A 14,382-nucleotide genomic window follows, 5' to 3' on the forward strand; every position below is an offset into this window, starting at 1 on the left:
CCACGTATAGGTACACACACATATCTATTCGTACAAACCGTCAGTGGGCTTTTACCCATACAGCCTAAACGTGGGAGTGCGGTTTATGTATACTCGTATGTATACACACATCGCGGTTTATTTTGAGGGAAACGCAAGAGTGCCGCAGCTCTGTACGCCGGATCTTGAAACACCGTCTAAGGGTTGCGATTCGTTAAGCTATTCAGACTCATCTACGTGTGGGTTAATTTAAACGCGTGCGACGCTTTGCACGTGTATATCCGTTCGAGTATGTAGGCATCCGAGGCAGGGGGAGACGTATGTGAGAGCGACGAGCTCAACGTGTCCGTGTCGGTGCGAGCGTGAGAGAAAAAGGGAAATGAGTAGAGGAATGGTAACGCGGGGATGATGTGACCCTGGACTATATCCAGGGAAATAAAAGTATAGAAGGAATTGAGTACCCTGGCGAGGCCAAGTAATCTACCGAACAAACAACAAGTTATTAGCGCTGGTGTATACCCTGGGCCTTAGGGGACGTGAAAGGGAATGGGGGAAAAAACGGAGCTATACGAAGCGGAGGACTGTTATATACTTGTCGAAATTTTACACCTGCAGTGTGCAAGCCTCGGTGACCACACAGGTGTATTTATATTTTTTCCCCGTAATGAATTGGTGCAATCTCGTACAAACATCTCCCGTCATCTGAGTTGGACGGCAGAACCGAGTAACGTGTACATACTAGTAGGTACTGTAGGATTGTCAATTTGTCATTCAACCACGAGCGTTGTTTCGGGTTACTCGAATGGCCGGAGGCCAACGTTCCGTCTCGCAGGCCCTGCATCTGCTGGCTGCTCTACCCGTATTAAAGTTGTGCGGTCGTAGGAAGCGTTTGTCGTCGCCGCCGCGCTGCCGCCGTTGTTTCTTACGTACATACGTATACACTTGTACAAAGTTGCGCGCGAGAACGCATCTGGCACCAAGATAAACCCCCCCGGTTATACTTTTGACCCGGGTATAACATTCACGCAGGAAATTAACTTTATATCGCGTGTACCTACGTACATAATATGTCCGACAAAGTCTATTCGCATTGAAGCTCGGACGGGTGACCCTATTATACCTACATCCGTCCACATCTTTCGGCAAATTTATCCTGGTTCAATTGGCATTTGCAGCTGTCTCGGCTTAACAATTTTCCTCTTTTCCTTTCTGCAACTGTAGCGGTAAATATACGCGGATTACCTCGCATTACGTAACGCACTTGTTATAAACCAAAGAACCGCGGACAACGATTTTTCCTTATTCTACAATTCTACGGGAATAATAATCTCACCGTAGTTTCTGCTTACTTGTAAACTGCATGGTTAAAAAACCCAGCTACGCGGAGTCGATACGCTAATAATGTTGATATAATACGTCTCGTACAAGATGTACCCAATTTCGAAAACTCGCGAGGGGTTAAGAAGTAAAATTGACGCGAACGATAGACGAGGTCTACCGACTACCTACGTTTTTTCAACGGTTCAGTGCAGAGATACGTTTTAATTTCCATTCCATAGTCTTTATTTTGTTATTTTAAATAAATTTTTTGATCGTTTCTGCTACTTGGCAAAGACGACGTTACACGTATGTGAGCGGACGGCGAAATAGTTGAAAACCACGAGAGCTTGTCTTTGATCTCATAGAGGCTGCTCCGTCGTTCCAAAATACTTGTTTCAAACCAGTCCCTGCGGACTCGACTCATGGTCGCAATTTATTTTTGCCATTTCGGAGAATGCTTCATAGATCATCACTGCCGTCCGCAGCAGACGAAGGAGAAGAGGAGAAAGAGAGCGAGGGAAGACGTAAAAAACGAGAGCGCGATCCAGCCAGCGGCTGTTGGATGCCGGAGAAGCACTTTGCTTTGAGCTACCAGATCGGACCGTCCGTCCGCATCAGCTGACTCGCGTCATTAGTCAGGCTGCGGCTGATCGTTAGGTGACTAGGCTGATTTACCTCCTCGATCCTACGCGCCGGTTTGTACATGCTATGTGCTGCATACGGCATATACCTGATGTAATAAGTGAATATGATGCAGCTTGCATACTTTGTCTCGTCTGTATATACGTTTAACGGCGCTAGCGCTGAATCTTCTTCCTTTTCGTGTCACAGATCAGTTTTGTGCGAGTTGTTTTTTACAAAAGATTTCAAATCCCTTACGGAGGGAGATGATGAATTTCGGTCGTCAAATGCAAGCAGTTTTTCAAAGAGATATCGGAATCGCTAATAAGCGACATTGCGAGCCTGGGGCGGGGCGGAGCAAGACAAGATCTTGAAAGTTGCTCCTCTCTCATCTGCCAAACGGCTGGATACGAGGGAACACGGCGCTAATGACCGTAGACGTTTACGGTGTAAACTTAAGTGAGGAAACTCTGAAAAACTTCCATTCGGTCAGAGTTTCGAACTATACGGGTGTGTCAATTCACTGATCGTGCAGTAATCAAACCTAGCAGAACTCTCCCCGCTTAGTAACTGCAGTTTTTTTTCTCTCCGATTGAAGCGGTTTGCCGGCGTCATAGACATTGAGTTCCAAACGAGTATTACGATCGTTCTTGATCCAAATATTCTTCCGGACCCTTGACTGGCTGTATTAATTAAGGGTGGGTCGACGCGAGAGAATGATTAGGTGCGTGATGCGTTTCACGAGAGAGACCCAGATGCATCCGCTAATTATTAGGTGGAGCAGGAGTTGCGGCGGGGTGAGGGCAGGGGGGGGGGGACTTTGGAATTTATAGCGGTTTCCGAGTTGAAGTAAATTGCGGCGCGGCGCGGCGCACGCACATCTCATGATCGTTAACCCCTAAACATAACTTTGGCGGTTTCCCGTTCGTCGTCGCTCGTAGCTCGTCGTCGTTTCACCTCGCCCTGGGTCGTTAAAAACGCATAAACTGCCTCATCATCGGTACCCCCCGGCGCACCGCGGCCCTCCGAGACTTTGGGGGAACTTTGCGCGCACACACGGTTAAATTACGAAACGAAGGAGAAAGGGGTGGCATAGGATACCTACGTCCGATACAACGTCTCTCCGAATCACACGGATCACGGGGTGCTGCTCGCCATTGTCGATCTATCTTTCATTTCTTTGCGGTATAAGCAAATCGATCATTTACCATTTTGCCGTTCGTAGGACGCATTCCGAGATTCGGAAAATTGTATAAAAGGTAAACTTGATAGCAGGAGTAGTCACTGCAAGTTTCCTTTTACAAGCGATGGTTATTACGTTCCCACCTTGTACGTATTTGATCTACGTATGTTTATACATTGCTCGATAGAAACGAACGCAAATTGCAACGGACAGCAAAGTGCCGTGGAAGATTCGAGCGAAGGAAAATCTTGGCAAACGTCGATCTTCACCGTCTCATATGACCGTTCAACGAACGGACAAGTCGTTCGCGCGAATCCTTGGCTGTATAGTCTAAAGACGTGGTATGGAAGCCTTATGCGGGAGACGATAATAGTACCTGTACGTACCGCTTGCGCAAAGTTGACGGAAAGAATGAAAAGGAGAAACAGGAGGAAAAAGAAATGGAAGCGAAGCGATCAATACCTTATATAGTAGCGTTCTGATTCTTACCTTTTTATTACAAATGTGATTTTGGTACGTAATTGTTATCGATAAGAAAAGAAAAAACGAGAGATATGCTGCTGCGATCTTTCGTGCGTATGAGAGCAGGATAACAGTCTTATTGGTATAAATGCGGATCAATGTGTACGTACGCGTTGGTATATTAATCATTAATCAGCGAGACTCGTCAGATCGGGTCGCTTTGATCAAGACTCGGCTGGCTGGTCGATGTATGCATGTAGGTACTATACTACCGAGGAACGTTTACCTGCGGTGGTGCTCGGGTTATATCCCGAGTTGTTCCATCATCGGCACACCGTAGCCAAGCGCACGAAATACCCTCTCCTCGTATCTGACGTTGAGTCGTCCCCACCCCCTAACCCCTCTCAAGGAAGCCGTAGACACTTTCGACGACGTCAATTCAACTGACTTGAGATCCTTATAAATTTTTCACCCAAGTCTGATCGTTACTTCTGCTTCGCCTACCGTAAAACGTCCCGGCGAACGAACCTGACGGACTCCCGAAGTCCCGGTGTCCGCTTCGCTCGAGCTAACCCATCCTTTGCTCATTCCTTGCGAACGCGTGCGCGAATTTTTTCCATTTCAATTCTGGGACGTAATCGCACACAGATTATATGCGTTTCGGCTGGGAGTCGAATGGAGGGAATTCTTCGAGCACGCCACCCGGTATAATTCAAGGCTTTACAACCGAGGACCATAAATAATGCAGATGGCCGACTGCGGCCGAACTCGCTCGGCTGCCGTGGCTGTTGCTGGATGCGTTTCGTTGCGCCGAGTTCACCCGGATCGGGTCGGGCCGACGGGGAAGGTCTTCCGATCTGTACGGAAGCGGGTGCCACCCGCGTGCGCGGCGAGGGAATGTAAAACCGATAATTACAAAATCAATGCTTCCCGAATTATTATACGGTTTGGCTATGCACGGCGTTTATCATTTTATCTCACGGGCGTCGGCTGATGGGTACATGTATTATACCGTGAAGCGATATCGAGAGTCCAGAATTGATTGTCATGCAATCTATTTATATAAACACGTTTGACCGCGGAGAGGATAGATCTAGTTCGCGTTAGTCGCCGATTGCAAAGGGAATAGTGAATAGAGTACAATACAGGCAACGCACGTGTGGGTGGATTAAATATGGATATCTCCCGGCCTAGTGTCTGATCTACGTTAGTAACTGCAGCGGTGCAAAGCGCTGTTAGCTATCCACCCGTTTCCTCGGCATCGATCGAACCTCAAGTCAGAAAAATAATCAACCGACTCGAGACCGCTCGGTCTGACTGTGAGCTATAGCTACACGAATGAAATATGCTACCGAGGCTCGCGACTTGGTATATACACACAGTGTCTGCATGTAGGATGAGAACAGAATAAGCATTTATTATCCTCTATGGAGCTTACTGTCCCCTGATTGCGAGCCGAGCTGACACGCGAGGATACAAAATTCATAGTCGTGCCGCAATGAATATTTGGCGTCGTGTACGTCGGTCGAGATTTCATCAAAAGAAGCAAAGGGGAGGTATTACAATATCTACTCGTTCATTCTATTGTCTTCCAATTAGGAGACAGATTATTATTACCTAAAAGCATCGGAGGGGTGCGCGTCGTTAACTTGTGAGACAATTTTTTACTCCGGAGCACCTTACGTGTTATGCAACGGTGCAGGAGGATCATGTTCGTAATGTAAGTTGCGTATGTGTAATCGCAACTGCTCTCGTACACTAGCGCAGCGCGACCCTTCGCATACCAGTTAACCCAAAACAACATCCGTTTCGTCGAGACTGGGTCACTGTATAAACGTGTCGCGTAATGTACGTCAGTTTTATTTATTATTATTATTCGCGCCTTACGTTTTGCGTCAATTTCGCAATCATGCTTAAGTTTGTAGTTATCTGCTTACGAATTTACTGAAAGAGGAGGCAAAGGTTTTACTCTATCGTCACCTAGATAACCTAGGCTTGCTCCGTAGACGCATGGCGGTGGTCGAATCATCTCGTTCGAACGGATGGTACGTAATAATTTCAGCTATCATGTTTCGAGGAAGCCCAGCATCCTTCCTGTCTCTCGGTCTGTTTGTCCGTCCGTCCGTCCGTCCATCCGTCTGCCGCGGCGGCGTAATCTCTTTTCGTCTCGCATCTCCTCTTCCCGCATCGGCGCCGTCCCATTTCGCTTCGGTTCAATCGTTCCTCCAGATTCCATTTCCCTCACAGCTCTAACGCAACGCGCCCCTCCCTTCTCCCTTTTCTCTCTTACTCGCAACACCCATCGAAGGCAGATACAAATAACAATCCATGTGTCAAGTGTGGATTCGACGAATGAAATTAATCATCCGAGAGTAGGCCGCACGCTGGGCTTACAACTCATTCGAATATATTTAAACTCGACAAACAAACGGAGGAGGGAACATGGGCAAAGTGCACGCGGTCGTCTCCGTTATACCTATCTCCTCGTCTCTCGTCGCCGCCCGGTTTGGCAAAGTGGTGGATTTAACTTTTAAATGAAAATATTTCAATCTCCGCGCAACGCTCTTCTCCGCGCTCTCCGCAAAAGGCTCTCCTGCCCGCCCTTCGCTACTCGATATTAACTTATATAATTGCGCCCAAATCAATTCCTGCCCCGTAAGCTTCCGGCCATTCGCCATGGAGCCGACCCGCGACGCAAGGCTTGCCGGGTAGTTCTATATTTTTAGATTCGCTGCCTAAAGGCACTGCGGGCAAGTAATTTTCTCGGCCAAAGTCACAGCTGCGGGCACGCCCGAGTGGACCTGGAAATAAGGAAAGTAAAAAGAGGGGAAAAAATGCACGCCTGGTACAAATAAAGACAAAACTGTAGGATCGTGGTCATGCCCATGCCGTGTCTGTCAGGTAAATTGATTTTGTCTGCTTGGCGATGATGACGGTGTCGCGACGCAATGATACGCCGACTACTGCGAGTTCAGCCTTTCGTAAGACTCCTCGCCCCTGCGTCGAGTAACAAATACACGACTTTTTCGGTCCTTAAGCGCCTGTAAAGAAAGGGGGGAAAAACAGGTAAGAAAATTGAGAATGACTGCTGAAATTGAAGGTTTTTTTCTTTTATTCTCGACGGTTGTCTTTGCACCTTTCTACCCAATTTTTGTATCCTACGTGTGTATTTCTATTTCTCCATCATCTCGTTTTAATCATTCCGCCACACGCCAAGCTTTTCGAGCGTCTTCAACTGTTTTGCCATCCTTAACTTTTAATTGTGTGCCTAGCTGCCAGCTTTGCTTGTTTCCCCCGATTGTAATTGCAAACTCGACTGCCCATGGCGTAATTTCTGTCATCATAGTGGAGAGGTATGAAAAAAAAATTGCAATCCCGTGATATACAGATTCGAATTCTATTCTATATACCTACATTTACCTCACCTGCCCATGTATTAGGTACCTATCTGTACTTGCCGGATGCTCGAGCGAGTTCAACATATTGTGTGTGTGTTTTTTTTTCAAATTGCTTAACAATTGGCTTACTCGGGATCAGAACAATTTATCACAATATCTCGATTGTCTTTTTCTTATCAGTGACAGCTCGTTCACCTTGAAGAATTATGCTGCCGTGGTAATTTATTCAACACACAAGGTGTGTATAAGTATTCCACGATCGACGCTCACGGATCAATGCTAGAATTACACTCCTTAATGAGCTATCAACTCCCTTCTGCTACGGCGACTCTTTAACCGGTATGTTTTATATGAGAATCAAGACAGCCTTACAACGCATTTCTATAATCTGGTTTTTAATTCCGAGCGACTGGTAAACGTATTATGTATATTATATACTATACATGTATGTGCATGTATTATTATTGTCGACCTTTGGAGAAATTGTATGTTGTAGGTAAAAGTGTGGGTATGAATGTATATACATTTACAAACCGTATCGTTGGCATACGTGCCGACGTCGTTTAGAACGATTCATTCCGACAGCCATCGTTGTCGTTAACTTCTTATCAGTTGTCAGTTGGCCCAGGTATGGGCATTGCACGTTTTATGTGTATATAGGTATATTCTCCTGCATAGTGACAACTCGGTATACAGGTTCTTGTACGGTTTTGAGTATTTTTTTCGATTGATCAAACATGCAGGCAGCATATACTTGGAAAAGTTATCAGCTGAAGCTAGAGAAAGAGGGCAAGCATATGTGATCGACCGAGAGTAGCCCTGGAAAAGAGCCACGTCGACGGTTTGTGTCGTTCACCCTGTAATTCTTTTTTTCCTTGTCATCAACTCATTTTTCGCTACAATCGCCTTACGCCAGACCGGCGCGGCGGGTAAATTTTTTCCCCCTGACTCACAACGTCCGCCTGATTGTCCGCTATTGCTTGTCAACCCTTTCTTCTTCAGTCTCCGTACGAACAAACTGTTGAAAACGTCGTCGGCATTCGACAGACTTTCTGCCCATCGATAGTGCCGCTTATCGCCCTTTCACGCTTTATCTGTTTCCTTTTTGTTTTTGTTTTTTTTTTCGAAGGCCAACTGTGTACACGGAACGCGTTGATAACCGCGAGAATGCAAGCGTAACTATCGAATGTCGATCGAAATGCGCCAGAATATTTTATACGCTCAGTTAGATTGCACGTCATACGTAGATTCTGTCCATCTCAAGTACAGACGGGAATATTACTCGGCTAACGTGGTCGAGCAATGGCGGCACTTTGTCAATAGCAGCTATGTGTCGCACGCAGTGCAGAATTATCAGGCCTCTATTGTATCATGAATCGCATATGATTGTAAATATTGACGAATTTCGTGATCGTGCGATATGTTTGCGAACATTCCGTCTTCGGGAAACGTTCCAGCACCGTCTGGCTCATACCTCATTTTTTCCCCCTCTTTTCCCTTTTTCTTCAAACGAATCGATCTTCCGCCTATCCATTGTCTATCTACCTCTCTCGACTACACTGTCACTATCATTTGTAAAATTGTTCCCCTCGAGTCGGGTTGTTGTAGCATAGGAGCACAGCACCTGCTCCCCCTAATCTAAGCATTGTCTGTTTCATCTGTCCGCGACGAGGCTTCAGGGCGAGTCCGGGTAGAAGATGGCAAACAAACGACCACCGTTGTGTCTTCTTTCGGCCCCCAGCCCTCCCAGTCTTTAGTCTTCAGCATTTAGTCTTCAGCCTTCAGCCTTCACCCTTCAGCTATTGTCTTATCCAAATTGCTGAACGGCACACCGACGCTTCGCAATGCGTTGCTACTTTTTTCAACAGCATATATTTTCTTCTTTCTTTCTTTTTTACTTCCACCTATGTATGTATGTACCTATCTCTATAATATAACTGCATTTATGGGTATTATTCTTCTTCTCTTGGTGCAGGCTTTTGGCAGGTGTTATACAAATAAGGCGGGGCTCTCAAAAGATTCACGCTTCTAGTGGCCGCATGGTTCAACTCGAGGCGTTAAACCTTTATTTTTTCTTTCCTCTGATTCGCCTTCGTTTCTTAACGTGGGCGAAGGAACGATGAGTTATCTAGGATCCCGATTATTGCCACGTTTACTATACGATTGTCAAAGATTACGTGAACAAGCAGGTTGTAAAGTAATAACGAAACGTTATCGAATGAATTCGTGCCGTCCGTTCTGCGCCCTTATCCGTCGCACCGCGTATTATTAAACCAAATAAAATATCAAGTGTTGATTCACGGACATCTTGAGAATTCATCCTATATCTCGGGACTAAAACTCGATTTTATTGTATATATCATACGGCAAAGATAAACTCTCGAGCATTCCTAACCACGCTTGGTCTGTAAACAAATAAAATTCCCTCTCGGAGATTCGAGAAATTTGGTTGGAAAGATTACACTCAATTGATAATGGATTAGGAATCGGTTCACGGTACGCGTCTACTCGTATCGTATAGCGTACAGGTATCATAGGATGCATGGGTGTAATGTTACGCGTGTATCATCAGCACGAGACGATCCCCCTACTCCCTCCCCGACTCGAATATTCCTAGCTGTGACGAGAATGTACGACAAAGAGCGAGGCGAGACAGGCATTAGCTGTTCCTGACTCGAAGGGATCGCGGACTGGAATCAGCTGTTTGACGTGGGTTAGGTATATACGTATAGCGTCGAGGAGGAAGCCTGGGAGTTGGGTCGGTCTTGGATCGTTAATGCAGGTCTTGGAGGACTGTAGCGTCGACTCCCACTACTACGGGTGTCATTCGTCCCTGCTGTTCCTGAAACAGTCCACATAATCTACCGTCGTATATATCCTCACTAATACCCGGGCGTAGGATCATGCGGGTGCGATGATGGAGTGTCCGCAGAACCGGCAGGTTCTTTAATACATTCTCCCTCTTCTCTCGATGGGCACGTATTCATCCACCTCCCTCTTCCCCCCCCCCCCCCCCCCCCCCCTCCTCTTCGACTCCCGCATCGCGGCTACATGCACGGCACAGTGTCTGGCCGGTACCTAAATAGGCGAGCTTACCGCGCGCCGTTGAGATGAAGATCTGCGCGGAGGTCTTTGGACAGTTTATACTTTTCTCCGCCGCTGGCGGGGGGTGGGGGGGGTTGTATTGTACTTGCAGCGCTTTTGGAAAAGACAGGGACCTTTGAAATTCTATTCAAATCGGATCTCCGGGCCGCAAACTCTATACTCATTGTCAGAGTTCCTCTCGGTCGGCTTTCGACGAGTTTGAATGATTTCTTATGCAAATCCAGCAACACGCGCGAGAGAGTCGTACGGAGATACGGAGAGCTGTTCGAATAATTTTTCAATTTCTCTGCCAAAACTTGCATCTTGCGGCTGACGAAGTTGAATTTATCGTACAGCAGGTACGTATTCGTACACCGCTGCACAGCCGTGACAGAATACATGTTGACATTCGTGGGCGTGAAATTTATAACTAATTCGAGTATTCTTCTATGCAAGAAACAGGTTATTTCCCTTACGAAATTTCCCTGCTCAGATTTAAGTTGTATAACCGCGGCGTCTAACTAAACACGGCACTGGTTATTACGGTAGGGAAGAGTATAACGTGTCTATAGCGTGAGGGGGTTACGTTCTAACGAGCCAACACCTCGGCAGAAAAGAAAAGGTAGACTTTTCCAGCGACCGGCCTCGTACCTCGTCGCGGAGCAAGACCTAAACCAACTTGGCACTACCCCGGGATATATCTCGGCATGAGGCAAGACAGGCACGGCAGGGTATGCGTGTACCCACATCAAACGCCGCATGTTCGAGGGATGTATGCGCGTATACCTGCGGGGGAAGGAAAGGACAGGGTTGGTAGGCAACAGCGTCCCGCGGGGATGTGATACCGATCCCCCATTACATTGTGCGGGACTTGGCAGTTTTATACGACGGTACGACGATATTCGCAGCATATCCTTTTGCAGCGCGACGCGAGGTGCGTTGTTATCGGGCGTCCAGGTGCCGCGGACCCCTATTTCAGTCAATGCTGTATGCGTCTATCGCATCCTCCGAGCTGCTGCAGGGCTTGATGGTACATGTGTGTCGTCGGACGATCAAGTTTCTGTGAATTCAGTCCTCCGCCCTAGAGGATGCGTGTGGTACGCTAAATTCAGACTCTTGATGTTTCTGGGTTATCCATGTCCCAGCTGAGAGTAGTTATAGCCGGTGCCACGTATACGCACGGTGCGAATGAGCAAGCTCGCAAGCATTCGCGTGCAAGAATTTCTTTATATACGTAGCGTAAAGCAGGTCTGAATGCTTGTCAAGTTGACTCTTTGCTGCGAACCCAAATATCGCTCTAAGTATCCTGTGCGACCCGTTGTGCACAGGTGTAGGTACCTACACCTCGGCGGGTAATTTAACACATGACCCGAAAACTGTCGCGGGCGATCGAACGACGTACCTACGTCGTAACCAGCGCCGTCCTGTCTGTCTATCACGCTAAATGCCCCGAGTCGCTCGTCTGGTGTCGCGAAAATAGAAGGTAGCTAAGTAGTAGGGCGCTTCCTGGTCTTTTGATGAAGAAGAAGAAGTTTGAAAAGACGATTTGTTCACAGCCGGTGAATAATTATACCTATATGCCGCCCGATGTCGGTCGAGGACTGCGCCGCAACCGATCGTTGCGTTGACTGACTGACTGACGTAGTGTCGTAACACGGGGGTCTGGAAGGAACGTTAATATCAGTACCCTCGCTCGGAGTGTGACACGGTTCGCAGGAGGAATGTATTAATTCGATCATTTGACAGGTTAGGCGCGCTGGTATTTTCTCTCCGCTTATTGTTGGCGTCGTTACTCCGAAGTATTGTCATTTTTAGTATTCCTTTCCCTTTTCCTCTGCGACGAAAAATGAAATATCCATTCTTGTCGCAGCCCACGGCGAACCGCCTCAGAGAATCGCGCGACCCTGACTGGATTCTTTATTAAAACGGAGGGGCCGGTTTTAATTTTTGATCGACCGTTTTTATAACCGGGATCTAATTTCTAGTCGAAACCCTTGGGGAACCTCGGGGAAAGTGGATTGCCGACCTCTTTTCGAAACCGTTCGGGGGATAGACGAAGAGAGAGATAGAGAGGGAGAGGCAGAGGGGGAGATAGGGAGGATTGAGAAGGAAGAAAGATTTTATTGGACGAGGGAATGGAGGGAGCATCTCGCCTTGCCTCGCCTTGCCTCGCCTCGCATCCTCGGCCATGCCCGTCGTCGTCGGATGTGATAGTGACGGTTGACGGTCGACGGTGCCGCGCGTGTGGCTCTCCAAAGGGGCTATAATTTTTTTTTCTCTCTTTTTTCCTACCCCCCGACATTTTTCCTCCGATGACAGAGCGGGGTGATAGGCGAGCGGTTGGGCGCGGGTCGCGCGTGGTATGCCGGTATGCCAGGATCCTTAGAAATGTCTGATTAGAAACTACAGCCTTTGTTTCATCCTGGGGCCGTATTCTTTCTTGCGAACGAGCGTGGCTGCCTTTTGTTTCGTGTTTGAACGGCTCGAGCTTTCGGCTGCGGCTGTGGCGGAACTTCGAAGAGGGGCCGTGGAAATTGCGCGGAATGATGAAAGACACTGTAATCTTATTCATTAAGGGGAGGCTTTGCTGTCCGCGATATAGAAGCCTGAACCTTGGCGTAAGCAAGATGAATGTCTTTCGCGTTTAAAATGAGAAAAATGAATGACAAATAAAAAGTAAAAACCGCAAACAAGAGAGATATATGTAATGTATACCAGCTCGTGCCCTCATTTCTACTTTTTCTCGCTTCTGATTCCGCAAAATCAAAGCATCACTGTCGTACGAGGTATCAGTCGAAGACGCGTGGGATTTTTGAATTATGGGTGCAACCTGAGCGAACCGAGGATTCCTGCCTCTTGTGGTAAATTCACATAACGCATTCGATGACGCGTCTCGTTCAGGGTCTTCACGAGAAGAGGGACTTACGTTCTCGACACTCATTCCCCGGTTTACGACGAGGAGTCATTCGAAAATTCCCGAACCTCGTTGCGACGTTTCCCCATTTACACACCTGCGAAACGAGTTTCGAGGCTCATTTCTGCGCCCGGCCCGTCGAATTTCATAAATAACAGGCTTCGCAGCTCTACGGGTTCGTAGCCGACCTTCTTCCATCGCTGTTGGTTGATTCTTGAGTTGGGGTTTTCTCTCTCTCTCTCTCTCTTTCTCTCTCTCTCTCTTCACTTTACTTACTTTTCATTTGCTTACGGTGCAAATTTCTCTCTCTTTTCTTACTCACGATTTCGCGTGCTAGTCATTGGATGTTAGGTGTAGGCTACTCTAGTTTAATTCCCTACGCTGAAGTGCCGCATTACATTGTGCTGTCTATCTCTTTTAGTCACAAAGTAAGTTTTATGCTAATGCTCTGTGGCTACATTGTCTAATATATTGTTACAGACACGAATATATTATATCTGTCTATCTCTCTCCTTTATTGTCGAGCACGGTCGAAAGACGTCTGGGAATTTCAAAGGCCTCTTTTCTAATTTTCTGAAATTTTCAGGTGAACCGCACGTCGAGTCTCCAGCGGGGCTGTAAACTCGTAAATGTTGCGAGGGTGAAGGCGAGAAGAGTTCCAGAGGCGCAGCCGAGGCTGAATCTGACCACACAACGCGGTATGTAAGTATTACGGTTTTCACAATTTACCTTGTAGGTCTGTATCACCGCTGCGACAAAGAAGAAACGTATGTACTGTACCTATACATATGCCTATAAACCTCGATCGCAGTTGACTGCGGGTTCTCCTCCCGCATTGTCGTCCGTCGACCGAGATTCGTATCTCGAAGACAGAAAAGTATACATATACCGCGTATCCAGGTACAGATGTATATACGCGCACACACAGACACACACATATGCATATATATACATGTTGCCGCGTATATTACGTAGGTACATATATATACATATACCCGTAGACGTTCGTTCGTTCGTTTTCGCTAACTTTTCTTCCCGCTGCCGTTGCACTTCGCGGCTTGCGCCACCGCAATTACCGGGGAGACGCAATTAAGCGACAGTGTCTAATTATACAAGTGAGCGGATGGCGGCCATTTTTCATTTCTTTTTCGTTTCTTTTTTTTTTTTTCCTTCTTGAAATTAACTTTTGCGAGACCAAACGGCACGCCACTCGCGTGTTTTTCCATAAGCCCGGACGCGTAAGTGCCGCCTCCAGTGAAGTGCAGCAGCTTCTTTCGAGCATTTCTCAAGCCCTGCCAACAATAACACGTGTAGCTAGGTACACGTAACGCTGAAAGCACTGCCGCAGCAGCGTTCGATGCTTTGTCATACTTTTCGTACTGCAGGCATCCCGGAGATGAGTAGCGAGCGTTCTTGCACCA

The 14,382-nt window shown here is 47.2% G+C and overlaps 1 protein-coding gene across 1 annotated transcript in view; it reads right to left on the bottom strand.

The window, feature by feature from the left end:
- LOC124186573 (alpha-protein kinase 1-like) overlaps nucleotides 1-14,382 on the bottom strand; it is a 111,041-nt gene that overhangs the window by 1,745 nt on the left and 94,914 nt on the right. The gene's annotated exons all lie outside the window — the stretch shown is intronic.

This window comes from Neodiprion fabricii, chromosome 7 (genome assembly GCF_021155785.1).
Source record: "Neodiprion fabricii isolate iyNeoFabr1 chromosome 7, iyNeoFabr1.1, whole genome shotgun sequence".
NCBI lineage: Eukaryota > Metazoa > Arthropoda > Insecta > Hymenoptera > Diprionidae > Neodiprion > Neodiprion fabricii.